At 42.1% G+C, this 14007-nt stretch overlaps 10 non-coding genes across 10 annotated transcripts; all 10 read right to left on the bottom strand.

The window, feature by feature from the left end:
- Positions 1-6810: 6810 nt before the first annotated feature.
- trnae-uuc (transfer RNA glutamic acid (anticodon UUC)) lies at positions 6811-6882 on the bottom strand. The gene has a single exon. It is a non-coding gene; the product is annotated as a tRNA-Glu (tRNA).
- Positions 6883-7359: 477 nt separating this feature from the next.
- Positions 7360-7441, bottom strand: trnal-aag (transfer RNA leucine (anticodon AAG)). Its single transcript has one exon. It is a non-coding gene; the product is annotated as a tRNA-Leu (tRNA).
- Positions 7442-8410: 969 nt separating this feature from the next.
- On the bottom strand, positions 8411-8492 carry trnal-uag (transfer RNA leucine (anticodon UAG)). The gene has a single exon. It is a non-coding gene; the product is annotated as a tRNA-Leu (tRNA).
- Positions 8493-9087: 595 nt separating this feature from the next.
- Positions 9088-9159, bottom strand: trnae-uuc (transfer RNA glutamic acid (anticodon UUC)). Its single transcript has one exon. It is a non-coding gene; the product is annotated as a tRNA-Glu (tRNA).
- A 477-nt stretch (positions 9160-9636) lies between these two features.
- On the bottom strand, positions 9637-9718 carry trnal-aag (transfer RNA leucine (anticodon AAG)). Its single transcript has one exon. It is a non-coding gene; the product is annotated as a tRNA-Leu (tRNA).
- Positions 9719-10687: 969 nt separating this feature from the next.
- Positions 10688-10769, bottom strand: trnal-uag (transfer RNA leucine (anticodon UAG)). The gene has a single exon. It is a non-coding gene; the product is annotated as a tRNA-Leu (tRNA).
- Positions 10770-11364: 595 nt separating this feature from the next.
- Positions 11365-11436, bottom strand: trnae-uuc (transfer RNA glutamic acid (anticodon UUC)). Its single transcript has one exon. It is a non-coding gene; the product is annotated as a tRNA-Glu (tRNA).
- A 477-nt stretch (positions 11437-11913) lies between these two features.
- On the bottom strand, positions 11914-11995 carry trnal-aag (transfer RNA leucine (anticodon AAG)). Its single transcript has one exon. It is a non-coding gene; the product is annotated as a tRNA-Leu (tRNA).
- Positions 11996-12971: 976 nt separating this feature from the next.
- On the bottom strand, positions 12972-13053 carry trnal-uag (transfer RNA leucine (anticodon UAG)). The gene has a single exon. It is a non-coding gene; the product is annotated as a tRNA-Leu (tRNA).
- A 595-nt stretch (positions 13054-13648) lies between these two features.
- Positions 13649-13720, bottom strand: trnae-uuc (transfer RNA glutamic acid (anticodon UUC)). The gene has a single exon. It is a non-coding gene; the product is annotated as a tRNA-Glu (tRNA).
- Positions 13721-14007: the final 287 nt, after the last annotated feature.

Raw genomic sequence — 14007 nt, 5'->3', positions numbered from 1 at the left:
ACTTAAAAAGTGTTTGAGTTTGACCCTGGAAAAGGTGTATAATATAAAATGGTTTGTATAGTCTTCAAAAATGCTGACTTATTTTAAAGTCTGTATGGAATCTGACAAAGTCTATAATGGAATAGAAAGATTGCTTTGGTGGTGTGAAAAAGTGAATTAATACCATAAATAAAGATACGTAATTTTAAAGCCATTCTAAAGAATTTGTGTGCAGTCATTATAGGAACTGAACTGAATAACTGAAGTGAGTACATAGATTTTAATACTCATTTATTTATCAGTTTACTGGATTTATTTATGACTTACTACCAGAGGTGGGACCAAGTCATTGTTTTGCAAGTCTCAAGTAAGTCTCAAGTCTTTATCCTCAAGTCACAAGTCAAGTCTCAAGTAAAGTCAAGCAAGTCAGAGTCAAGTCGTAAGTCAAGACAGACAACTTTCAAGTCAAGTCCCAAGTCCGAAACTTTGAATTTCAAGTCCTTTCAAGTCTTTTTTTTAAAAACAATGTTGCAGTTATATGTTAGATGTAAATAATAGACCATGTGTTCTTTTTTAAATCTGTATTTATCTCATCACCTGATGAAACAAGTAACTTACAAAATATGCACAAACTAATTCTGAAATTGCACCTTTATAATGTACAGCTCAATTAAACTTTGCTGCAAGAATAGTCTTCCTCTAAATTACAAATTCACAGAATAAACATTCAGTGAAAAATGCAAAAGCAGAACTTCCTGTTGAAACAAAAAGTGCTGAGATTTCCTTATGTACAAAACAATGAACCATCGCAGTAAATTTAGTGCAGTGTGATTAGCTTGTCCTCTCTCTCTCATCTAGTCTCTGTGAGAACAGGTGTGAACATGTGTGTTTGTATGTGTCCATGTGTGAGTGACAGAGGAAAAAAAACATTATATATGTATATATATATATATGTATATATATATATATATATATATAAATGAACAATGAACAAGAATGTGCACTTTAAGTTATTTCAGTTAACTATTCTGCATTGCATTTGCAAAAGACCAAATTGGCCAAAAGTCTGTCAGTCATTTGTGCACGATGAGGCCGTAGAATGATGCCACCATAGCTGAAAACTCGCTCCACAGGAGCACTACATGCAGGTACTGCTAAAACTCTGGTGGCCACATGAAACAGAGAAAGAAGAGTTTGCATGTTCATTGCCCAGAACAAGAGGGCGTTCTGTCCATCAGCAATATCCAGGTAGTGACTTAGCTGTAGAGCTGGTCTCTTCCCCACATCCTTCTTCTGCCTCTTACAGTAAGCAGCAAAGAGTCCTCCATCTTCACAGGCCTCTTGGTGTTCCTCACGAGGAGTCACAGGTTGCTCTGACTTTGCAGGATCTGCCGCATCTTGCAGGATCAGATCTGGCAAAACAAATTAACAACAGCAAAAGAGCCTTTATTACAATTTTAGACAAAAATACAGAAAAAATATACACTATATTCAATCTTTACCTTTAACTTTTTGTGTCACCTCTGTCTTTATGTCACAACTGCCCAACACATGGTGTTCCACCCACAACAGAGAAAATGCTGGATCCAAAGCAGCTGCTTTAAGGTACACTGGATCTGAAAAGGGGGCAGTGATCCCATCTTCTGCTCTAGCCATTCGCACACTGATAAAGATTCCAAGAAATCTTTTGTTCAAAGATGCTTGGAGGCTCCTGACCAGACCATTCAGGAAACGGACTTGAGGCTTCAGTTTCTCAAGGTGGTGATTGAGGGAGAGCACGGGTGGAACAACAGCACTGATCGTGACTATTTTCTCACCTTGTGTCAAATCTGTTGCTTCTCCAAAAGGCTTCAAGATGTCCACCATCTCCTTTAACAGGTTCCACTCTCGTGTTGTGAATAATAACTCCTTGTGCCCAGCCATTTCAAGAACAGCACAGAGTTTTAGATGTTCACATTGGAGAACTGCCTTTACTTGTCTCAGTGTTGAATTCCATCTTGTGATTGCAGCAGCAGGGATCCCTTTCTGTTCACCAAATTCAGCTTCAAACACATCTTTGAATGTTGTGCTTGTGTGCAGTAGAGAGCTGAGCTTAGATGAATTTGAAAGTGAAGGAGATGCCACTTTGGTCTCTGACAAACCATCTCTCACCACCAGCTGAAGCGTGTGCGCAAAACACTGCAGGCGCTGTGTCTTTGCCATAGCAGCACCTACTGTTTCCTGATCTTCCAAGGTTAAGTCGTGCCAGAGCTCTGGGTCGTCAAGATGATCACCATCATCATCATGTTCCTCACCTTGCTCAGTGGGGAAGCACACAGTGAATGCTTTCCGCATATTGGCAGCATGATCACTAATAATATAGTCTAGTTTATCTTTGATGTTGTATTCGTCACATATAGCTTCAAATTTCTCACAGATTGTTTCACCAGTGTGTAATCCTTTGAAGCGGTCAAAGGCCAGCAGTTTGGATTTTAGCTGCATCCTCTCTGTCTCTTTCTGTATCCAGTGCACAGTGATACCAAGGAAACCCCTCATCCTTCGGTCTGACCAAATGTCCACAGTGACTGAAACATGATCAGTCTCGCTCAACTGAGTTTTTAACATTGAACGTTTCTCAGCAGCGAGGTTCTCTGTTTTTGATATAATTGTTCTGCGACATACCGGGCTGTATTTTCTGTCAACTACCGTCAGAAAGTGTCGAAAATTCTTGTTTTCCACAATAGAAAGGGGCAGGTTGCCACCAATAATCAAGTCACTTAATAATGCATTCGTGATAGCTTTCTGCTGTGGATGAGTCATGCTGTACTGTCCGGCACAAGTGTCCATAAACTGTGATATGGAAGGCTGTTGAGGTTCATTTGTGATCCTCTTTTTCATCTGGTATTCTTCAAATCTGATAGAGGTAAGCATATTAGACTCATGTCAGAAATTCCATTACAGCCATTCATGAATTGCATTTGACTTTAAGTTGATCCTAATAATCCTAAATAAATATTAACACTTAAACCCTCATAGTTTTCAGACAATAAAAAATATAAATAAAAAAAATATAAAAATTATTTATTAAAACACTTTTCTCAAAACTGCATACAGTTCTAATAAGCAATGTTAAGCATCCCTGTTAAGAATAACTGACCTTTGCAAATAAACAACAGCTAATAACATAAGATCAAAGTATTTTATTTGATGTATTGACATAAATGACAGAAGAAAAAGGCCATGTATAGCAGGACTACTCAATTACACACTAAGGTGGGCCAGATTTTCTAACCAAAAAATATTTCGCTGGCTCAGACATGCAAAAGTTAAACACGACCATACACTAATTGCAGATTAAACACAGTGATTTTGAATTGTGATGTGATGGTAAAATAAATATTTGTCAGTCTAAACTGGGTTAAATCTACGGGGTTAATGATGGGGAGGAGACGGAGAGAAACTCTCTTCCCTGAGTTTTTGTTTTTGTTTTTTTAAAATCTGGTTAATTTGATTGGCTGTGCCACAGCTCATGCTCACATACATACCGAGTGTGGTAAGAATGAATGAATGAATAAAGTGAATTAATGATCCACACTTTTTATATAATATGTATGTTAAATTTTAGATTTGGGTAAAATATCAAGTCTTTTCAAGTAAACAGGTTCAAGTCCAATTCAAGTCCCAAGTCACTGGTGTAAAAGTCCAAGTCAAGTCACAAGTCTTACAACCTTTTTTCAAGTCAAGTCTAAAGTCATAAAATTAATGACTCGAGTCTGACTCGAGTCCAAGTCATGTGACTCGAGTCCACACCTCTGCTTACTACTATTTAAATGAGTCTTTTTTTCCCCCTTATAACTACCTTACTCATGGTAGAATTTCACAGAGGTGCCAGAAACATTCCTCAGAGATTTTGATCCATATTGACATGAGAGCATCACACAGTTGCTTCAGAATCACATCTATTGGCGACTGTCAAGCCTTTGAACCGAAAAAAACAAAAAACAAAACAAAAATATGTCCTCTAAAGTAGACTTGGTACTTCTCATTATATGCCTCAGATAACAAGGTATAGCAACTCCAGAAGTCCTCAAGCCAAATTATGTGTTCCACATCTTCTTGGGGGATCCTGAGATGTTCCCATGCTTGGGATCTTATTTATAAATGTACGTTATACTGAAAACGAGGCCAGGAACAGACCTGAGCCACTTCACATGCATAATTCAAATATATAGAAAAAAAGTTGATGGGGTTACGGAACAAAAAATGTATGACACACTTGTATGAATCCTGAAATGCACAGTGACAGGTTTTTCTTGTCTGAGGCTTTTTAAAACTATTATCATTTTTGTACTCATAGTAAAACAAAACTGCGATGAAAAGCAAGGGAAAAACTGGGGAATGCAGACGGTCAGGGTAAAAACATCCACAATATTTTCAAAAGGGAAGACAAGTAGTCACTCTAGTGCATTATGTGTATTAAGTTTTTCCCAGAAGGCATCACCTCTCCCATTTTTAATTTTCCATAAACTGAAATTCGTTTAATATGGCAAACACCTTATTATAGCCTTCATAGGCTATAATAGTTTAAGATCACATGCCTTTAAAAAGCCAAATTTGTACAAAAATATGGATTCATTGTCATTTTCTGTCAGGTAGTCAAACTGTTCTAATGGCAAAAGCAAAAAAAACTTTCCCTTTTTGAATGGGGATGGGTTGTTGAACTGCAAAAACAGGGTCTCTCGCAGCATACCAATGCAGCTGAGGTGGGACGCAGTAAGACAGTCATTTGGAATTTCTTTAACAAATGTCTTAAATGATCCTGAGGGTTTGTCAATTGGAAGGCAAAAGAAAAAAAAAGTCACCAGCACTGAATTGGCTGTCCATAAAGACACTGGACAATCATCAACCCAAATTAAGGCCGTTACCAGATTCCGTCTGATAACCATCAGACGGAATCTGAGACTGAAGGGCTTCAAATACAAAAAAAACTATTCAAAGGCCTTGTCTCCTTGAATACCACAGAACTGACCGTTTGGACTTCGCAAGAGAGCACCAAACGTGGATCATCGAAAGGTGGAAGAAAGTTTTATTCTCTGATGAGAAAAAACTTTAACCTTGATGGTCCTGATGGTTTCCAACATTACTGGCATAACAAGAAGACCCCACCTGAGATGTTTTCTATGTGCCAGAGCATTATGGTGGTGCCACCATAATGGTCTGGGGTGCTTTTTCTTCAGTGGAACAATGGAGCTTCAGGAGGTGCAGGGGTGTCCAGACTTAGCAGAGAGCATCTTTGGCTACGTTCACACTGCAGGCGAAAGCGCATCAAATCCGATTTTTTTTTACCCTATGCGGCCCATATCCGATCACGGTATGACAGTGTGAACGGCACAAATCCGATATTTTCAAATCCGATCTGGGTCACTTTCGTATGTGGTACTGAATCCGATACATATCCGATGTTTTAGAAAGCGACTGCTGTTTAAACAGTCAGGTCGCATAAAAACCGTCTTTTACGTCACTGACACAAGACAGACGCCAATTATCAGCGCTGGAGAAGCGCTCAAGAAGACATCGCGAACGCTTCCTGGCCGTCCAGTGTAGATGTTAGTGAAACTGTTGGGAAGACAACGTTGGAGAAACGTGAACATTTTATTTATACTGTATAATCTGCAGATTCTGACAGAAATCTGCAACTATCCTTTGATGCACCGCTCCTCTCTAAAAACAGCGATAAGGATCATTATTAGGTTATTTACGTTATTATGTAAATAACAAAATAACTTAAAGCAAAAATTGGGAAACGTGAAGTCCGAAGTCTTTATATTAAGGGCCATCAGTCAAACAATATTCTTTGGTCTGGGTCTAAACAGAGCGCGTTGTGTGTGACATCTTCTTTTGCGCATGCGGGCCGCTTTGAGCATTAACACTAGAGAGCGTTTGCTGTCGCATTTTATTTGTAGTGTGAACAAGCAGACAAAAAAATCGGACTTGATCAAAAAATCGGAATTGAGCATTAAGACCTGCAGTGTGAACGTAGCATTAGTGACTGTGGACCTTCGTCTGTGTGATAAAAACTGGGTACCAATAAATTGTAAGGGCTGCAGTGGTCAACTAACCAGTCAGTGAGTGACAAACTAGAAGCCCGGAACATTCAGTAATGCTCTTACTGTTGTAGAAAAACATGTTTAATACTTTTTGGATACAAAAACATCTGCCTGCCCTGGTTAAAATCTTATTGTAGTAATGGGATTTCAACCCACATGTGTGAGGAGCCTAGAGTCTTAACCCAGATACTTAGACCACACAACCACACTACCGATACAGCAGCAAAATATTAGAGCTTGAAAAGGTGCAATACAAAGTGGAACAAGTCTCCCCAACTTTATAGACAGTACATGTGCATAACATCCCAAAGTGTACATCAACCCTGATTACCAATGGGCTCTTGGCTCAGCATCATCATTGTCGATATGCAGCTTGTCAATATCACCGATCAACAGGCAGGATTACCATTCACAGAGAGTCAAGGAATGGTTGCAATCACTGCATTGTAAGATGGCGAAAGACGTACCCTTAATGCACCCTCCCTTGGTTCAAAGATGGTCATTTGATTTTCACATAAACACCCACCTTGACTCCCCGCTCAAACTAGCAGGCCTGCTTGTGTACATCCTCGTCACTGAAAACTGTATAGTCCTGATCTGAACAGTTAGCTGTTTTATACCATGTGCTTAGCCAGAAGTTTGTTGCCTAACCTGATGTTTGACTTGAGCCAACAACTTTCCCCATTTAATCCAGTGTGGGATTAACACAAAGAACACATTGGCTTTTGACCACATTAAAGGCATATTCCCATACCGGGAGTTGAACCCGGGCCGCCTGGGTGAAAACCAGGAATCCTAACCGCTAGACCATATGGGACTGGTTAGGCAGCGTGCCACTGTCACTGCCGTGCTCCTGGGTGAGAACCAGGAATTCTACCCGCTAGACCATACGGGACTGCTCCACTGTCATGAAATCAAGGACAGTCTTGTCACTCTGCAGCCTTGGTGAGACCAACATAGCAGCACCTTAATCAATTCTCCAGCGGTTGCAGGTTCTGGTCAAAAGCATTTTACAAGGGAGTGGACTGGAGTTGAAACACACTTGAGTGGCATGCGGGGAAGTCCACTAACCAGTCAGTGATGAGACCGTGAATAAAAAGACACGAAATACATGCAAGTTGTAAATGACTTTACAGCACCTGACTAATGTGGTTTGAAAGAATTGCTCTTGATGAGTTTCCTGCATGTTTGGACTTGACAGACATTCTATAACAGATTTGATTTCCACTGCAGCCCTTACAATTTATTGGAAAGGCATGGAAGAAATAGAGAGAACTCTGCCGCTTGAACACTATGGCAGCAGTGGGATTCGAACCCACGCCTCCAAAGAGACTGGAGCCTTAATCCAGCACCTTAGACCGCTCGGTCATGCTACCATTGCGAGTAAGAACCTCATCACAAAAATCTAGACAGCAAAACTTGAAAACGTGCAGCACAAAATAGAAGCCCAGAACATTCAGTAATGCTCTTACTGTTGTAGAAAAACATGTTTAATACTTGCCTGAGTGTTTTTGGATACAATAGCATCTGACTGCCCTGGTTAAACTCTTATTGCAGCAATAGGATTTCAACCCACATGTGTGAGGAGCCTGGAGTCTTAACCCAGATCCTTAGACCACACAACCTAACACCTTACAATGCGCTGGACTTGAAGCACACTTGAGTAGCCACTAACCAGTCAGTGATGAGACTGTGAATAAAAAGACATGAAACATCTGCACGTTATAAATGACTTTTGCAGAAGAATTTCTTTTATTCATGTCTTAATCACATTATTTTATTGTATAATACCTTGGTGCCACTGGATTTTAGCATGTCTCTCACACTCATACTGGTAACAGATGGTATCTCAGGAAGTTGGAGGGAAGCATTCACACACAAAGGACCCAGAGTGGGGGGAAGAGTCTTTTGTCTCTTTCTCCACTGTAAGAAGTAGCAAGGGAGTGTGAAACTTTCTTTGGGGGTGGGGGGTACCAAAGGTGTGAAAACAGCTGTGTACTGCCTTTTGTTCCTGTAAGAGGTATTTCACCGAAGGCCATGCTAGACTCAGTTAGGGACTCTGCCCATCGTCTGCCTCGCCATGATGCATTCCCTTACCAAGCTTGATTTCTGTTCTTGTTTTTATTAAAGAATGTTAGCTACCGCTTGTCTGCGGGCTTTATTGAATGGAAAACTTCCACAACACTTAACAGCGCCCTGACTAATGCGGTTTGGAAGAAGTGCTTTTGATGAGATTCCTGCTTGATTGTACTTGACAGACATTCCCTAACAGATTTGATTTCCACTGTCGCCGTTACATTTTATTGGTAAGGCATGGGACAAACACGAAAAGAACCTGAAGACCATGGCAGCAGTGGGATTCGAACCCACGCCCCCGAAGAGACTGGAGCCTAAATCCAGCACCTTAGACCGCTCGGTCATGCTACCATTGGGAGCAAGAACCTCATCGCAAAAATCTAGACAGGAAAAATTGAAAAAGTGCAACACAAACCAGAAGCCCAGAACATTCAGTGATGCTCTTACTGTTGTAGAAAAACATGTTTAATACTTTTTGGATACAAAAACATCTGCCTGCCCTGCTTAAAATCTGTTCATCAACCCTGATTAACAATGGGCTCTTGGCTCAGCTTCATCATTGTCGATATGCAGCTTGTCAATACCACTGATCAACAGGCAGGATTACCATTCACAGAGAGTCAAGGAATGGTTGCAATCACAGCATTGTAAGATGGCGAAAGACGTACCCTTAATGCACCCTCCCTTGGTTCAAAGATGGTCATTTGATTTTCACATAAACACCCACCTTGACTCCCCGCTCAAACTAGCAGGCCTGCTTGTGTACATCCTCGTCACTGAAAACGGTATAGTCCTGATCTGAACAGTTAGCTGTTTTATACCATGTGCTTAGCCAGAAGTTTGTTGCCTAACCTGATGTTTGACTTGAGCCAACAACTTTCCCCATTTAATCCAGTGTGGGATTAACACAAAGAACACATTGGCTTTTGACCACATTAAAGGCATATTCCCATACCGGGAGTTGAACCCGGGCCGCCTGGGTGAAAACCAGGAATCCTAACCGCTAGACCATATGGGACTGGTTAGGCAGCGTGCCACTGTCACTGCCGTGCTCCTGGGTGAGAACCAGGAATTCTACCCGCTAGACCATACGGGACTGCTCCACTGTCATGAAATCAAGGACAGTCTTGTCACTCTGCAGCCTTGGTGAGACCAACATAGCAGCACCTTAATCAATTCTCCAGCGGTTGCAGGTTCTGGTCAAAAGCATTTTACAAGGGAGTGGACTGGAGTTGAAACACACTTGAGTGGCATGCGGGGAAGTCCACTAACCAGTCAGTGATGAGACCGTGAATAAAAAGACACGAAATACATGCAAGTTGTAAATGACTTTACAGCACCTGACTAATGTGGTTTGAAAGAATTGCTCTTGATGAGTTTCCTGCATGTTTGGACTTGACAGACATTCTATAACAGATTTGATTTCCACTGCAGCCCTTACAATTTATTGGAAAGGCATGGAAGAAATAGAGAGAACTCTGCCGCTTGAACACTATGGCAGCAGTGGGATTCGAACCCACGCCTCCAAAGAGACTGGAGCCTTAATCCAGCACCTTAGACCGCTCGGTCATGCTACCATTGCGAGTAAGAACCTCATCACAAAAATCTAGACAGCAAAACTTGAAAACGTGCAGCACAAAATAGAAGCCCAGAACATTCAGTAATGCTCTTACTGTTGTAGAAAAACATGTTTAATACTTGCCTGAGTGTTTTTGGATACAATAGCATCTGACTGCCCTGGTTAAACTCTTATTGCAGCAATAGGATTTCAACCCACATGTGTGAGGAGCCTGGAGTCTTAACCCAGATCCTTAGACCACACAACCTAACACCTTACAATGCGCTGGACTTGAAGCACACTTGAGTAGCCACTAACCAGTCAGTGATGAGACTGTGAATAAAAAGACATGAAACATCTGCACGTTATAAATGACTTTTGCAGAAGAATTTCTTTTATTCATGTCTTAATCACATTATTTTATTGTATAATACCTTGGTGCCACTGGATTTTAGCATGTCTCTCACACTCATACTGGTAACAGATGGTATCTCAGGAAGTTGGAGGGAAGCATTCACACACAAAGGACCCAGAGTGGGGGGAAGAGTCTTTTGTCTCTTTCTCCACTGTAAGAAGTAGCAAGGGAGTGTGAAACTTTCTTTGGGGGTGGGGGGTACCAAAGGTGTGAAAACAGCTGTGTACTGCCTTTTGTTCCTGTAAGAGGTATTTCACCGAAGGCCATGCTAGACTCAGTTAGGGACTCTGCCCATCGTCTGCCTCGCCATGATGCATTCCCTTACCAAGCTTGATTTCTGTTCTTGTTTTTATTAAAGAATGTTAGCTACCGCTTGTCTGCGGGCTTTATTGAATGGAAAACTTCCACAACACTTAACAGCGCCCTGACTAATGCGGTTTGGAAGAAGTGCTTTTGATGAGATTCCTGCTTGATTGTACTTGACAGACATTCCCTAACAGATTTGATTTCCACTGTCGCCGTTACATTTTATTGGTAAGGCATGGGACAAACACGAAAAGAACCTGAAGACCATGGCAGCAGTGGGATTCGAACCCACGCCCCCGAAGAGACTGGAGCCTAAATCCAGCACCTTAGACCGCTCGGTCATGCTACCATTGGGAGCAAGAACCTCATCGCAAAAATCTAGACAGGAAAAATTGAAAAAGTGCAACACAAACCAGAAGCCCAGAACATTCAGTGATGCTCTTACTGTTGTAGAAAAACATGTTTAATACTTTTTGGATACAAAAACATCTGCCTGCCCTGCTTAAAATCTGTTCATCAACCCTGATTAACAATGGGCTCTTGGCTCAGCTTCATCATTGTCGATATGCAGCTTGTCAATACCACTGATCAACAGGCAGGATTACCATTCACAGAGAGTCAAGGAATGGTTGCAATCACAGCATTGTAAGATGGCGAAAGACGTACCCTTAATGCACCCTCCCTTGGTTCAAAGATGGTCATTTGATTTTCACATAAACACCCACCTTGACTCCCCGCTCAAACTAGCAGGCCTGCTTGTGTACATCCTCGTCACTGAAAACGGTATAGTCCTGGTCTGAACAGTTAGCTGTTTTATACCATGTGCTTAGCCAGAAGTTTGTTGCCTAACCTGATGTTTGACTTCAGCCAACAACTTTCCCCATTTAATCCAGTGTGGGATTAACACAAAGAACACATTGGCTTTTGACCACATTAAAGGCATATTCCCATACCGGGAGTTGAACCCGGGCCGCCTGGGTGAAAACCAGGAATCCTAACCGCTAGACCATATGGGACTGGTTAGGCAGCGTGCCACTGTCACTGCCGTGCTCCTGGGTGAGAACCAGGAATTCTACCCGCTAGACCATACGGGACTGCTCCACTGTCATGAAATCAAGGACAGTCTTGTCACTCTGCAGCCTTGGTGAGACCAACATAGCAGCACCTTAATCAATTCTCCAGCGGTTGCAGGTTCTGGTCAAAAGCATTTTACAAGGGAGTGGACTGGAGTTGAAACACACTTGAGTGGCATGCGGGGAAGTCCACTAACCAGTCAGTGATGAGACCGTGAATAAAAAGACACGAAATACATGCAAGTTGTAAATGACTTTACAGCACCTGACTAATGTGGTTTGAAAGAATTGCTCTTGATGAGTTTCCTGCATGTTTGGACTTGACAGACATTCTATAACAGATTTGATTTCCACTGCAGCCCTTACAATTTATTGGAAAGGCATGGAAGAAATAGAGAGAACTCTGCCGCTTGAACACTATGGCAGCAGTGGGATTCGAACCCACGCCTCCGAAGAGACTGGAGCCTTAATCCAGCACCTTAGACCGCTCGGTCATGCTACCATTGCGAGTAAGAACCTCATCACAAAAATCTAGACAGCAAAACTTGAAAACGTGCAGCACAAAATAGAAGCCCAGAACATTCAGTAATGCTCTTACTGTTGTAGAAAAACATGTTTAATACTTGCCTGAGTGTTTTTGGATACAATAGCATCTGACTGCCCTGGTTAAACTCTTATTGCAGCAATAGGATTTCAACCCACATGTGTGAGGAGCCTGGAGTCTTAACCCAGATCCTTAGACCACACAACCTAACACCTTACAATGCGCTGGACTTGAAGCACACTTGAGTAGCCACTAACCAGTCAGTGATGAGACTGTGAATAAAAAGACATGAAACATCTGCACGTTATAAATGACTTTTGCAGAAGAATTTCTTTTATTCATGTCTTAATCACATTATTTTATTGTATAATACCTTGGTGCCACTGGATTTTAGCATGTCTCTCACACTCATACTGGTAACAGATGGTATCTCAGGAAGTTGGAGGGAAGCATTCACACACAAAGGACCCAGAGTGGGGGGAAGAGTCTTTTGTCTCTTTCTCCACTGTAAGAAGTAGCAAGGGAGTGTGAAACTTTCTTTGGGGGTGGGGGGTACCAAAGGTGTGAAAACAGCTGTGTACTGCCTTTTGTTCCTGTAAGAGGTATTTCACCGAAGGCCATGCTAGACTCAGTTAGGGACTCTGCCCATCGTCTGCCTCGCCATGATGCATTCCCTTACCAAGCTTGATTTCTGTTCTTGTTTTTATTAAAGAATGTTAGCTACCGCTCACCGCTTGTCTGCGGGCTTTATTGAATGGAAAACTTCCACAACACTTAACAGCGCCCTGACTAATGCGGTTTGGAAGAAGTGCTTTTGATGAGATTCCTGCTTGATTGTACTTGACAGACATTCCCTAACAGATTTGATTTCCACTGTCGCCGTTACATTTTATTGGTAAGACATGGGACAAACACGAAAAGAACCTGAAGACCATGGCAGCAGTGGGATTCGAACCCACGCCCCCGAAGAGACTGGAGCCTAAATCCAGCACCTTAGACCGCTCGGTCATGCTACCATTGGGAGCAAGAACCTCATCGCAAAAATCTAGACAGGAAAAATTGAAAAAGTGCAACACAAACCAGAAGCCCAGAACATTCAGTGATGCTCTTACTGTTGTAGAAAAACATGTTTAATACTTTTTGGATACAAAAACATCTGCCTGCCCTGCTTAAAATCTGTTCATCAACCCTGATTAACAATGGGCTCTTGGCTCAGCTTCATCATTGTCGATATGCAGCTTGTCAATACCACTGATCAACAGGCAGGATTACCATTCACAGAGAGTCAAGGGATGGTTGCAATCACAGCATTGTAAGATGGCGAAAGACGTACCCTTAATGCACCCTCCCTTGGTTCAAAGATGGTCATTTGATTTTCACATAAACACCCACCTTGACTCCCCGCTCAAACTAGCAGGCCTGCTTGTGTACATCCTCGTCACTGAAAACGGTATAGTCCTGGTCTGAACAGTTAGCTGTTTTATACCATGTGCTTAGCCAGAAGTTTGTTGCCTAACCTGATGTTTGACTTCAGCCAACAACTTTCCCCATTTAATCCAGTGTGGGATTAACACAAAGAACACATTGGCTTTTGACCACATTAAAGGCATATTCCCATACCGGGAGTTGAACCTGGGTCGCCTGGGTGAAAACCAGGAATCCTAACCGCTAGACCATATGGGACTGGTTAGGCAGCGTGCCACTGTCACTGCCGTGCTCCTGGGTGAGAACCAGGAATTCTACCCGCTAGACCATACGGGACTGCTCCACTGTCATGAAATCAAGGACAGTCTTGTCACTCTGCAGCCTTGGTGAGACCAACATAGCAGCACCTTAATCAATTCTCCAGCGGTTGCAGGTTCTGGTCAAAAGCATTTTACAAGGGAGTGGACTGGAGTTGAAACACACTTGAGTGGCATGCGGGGAAGTCCACTAACCAGTCAGTGATGAGACCGTGAATAAAAAGACAC

This window comes from Pelmatolapia mariae, linkage group LG3_W (genome assembly GCF_036321145.2).
Source record: "Pelmatolapia mariae isolate MD_Pm_ZW linkage group LG3_W, Pm_UMD_F_2, whole genome shotgun sequence".
In the NCBI taxonomy this organism is placed as follows: Eukaryota; Metazoa; Chordata; class Actinopteri; order Cichliformes; family Cichlidae; genus Pelmatolapia; species Pelmatolapia mariae.
Note: the sequence above shows the minus strand (reverse complement) of the source record. Positions and strands in the feature narration are given on the sequence as shown.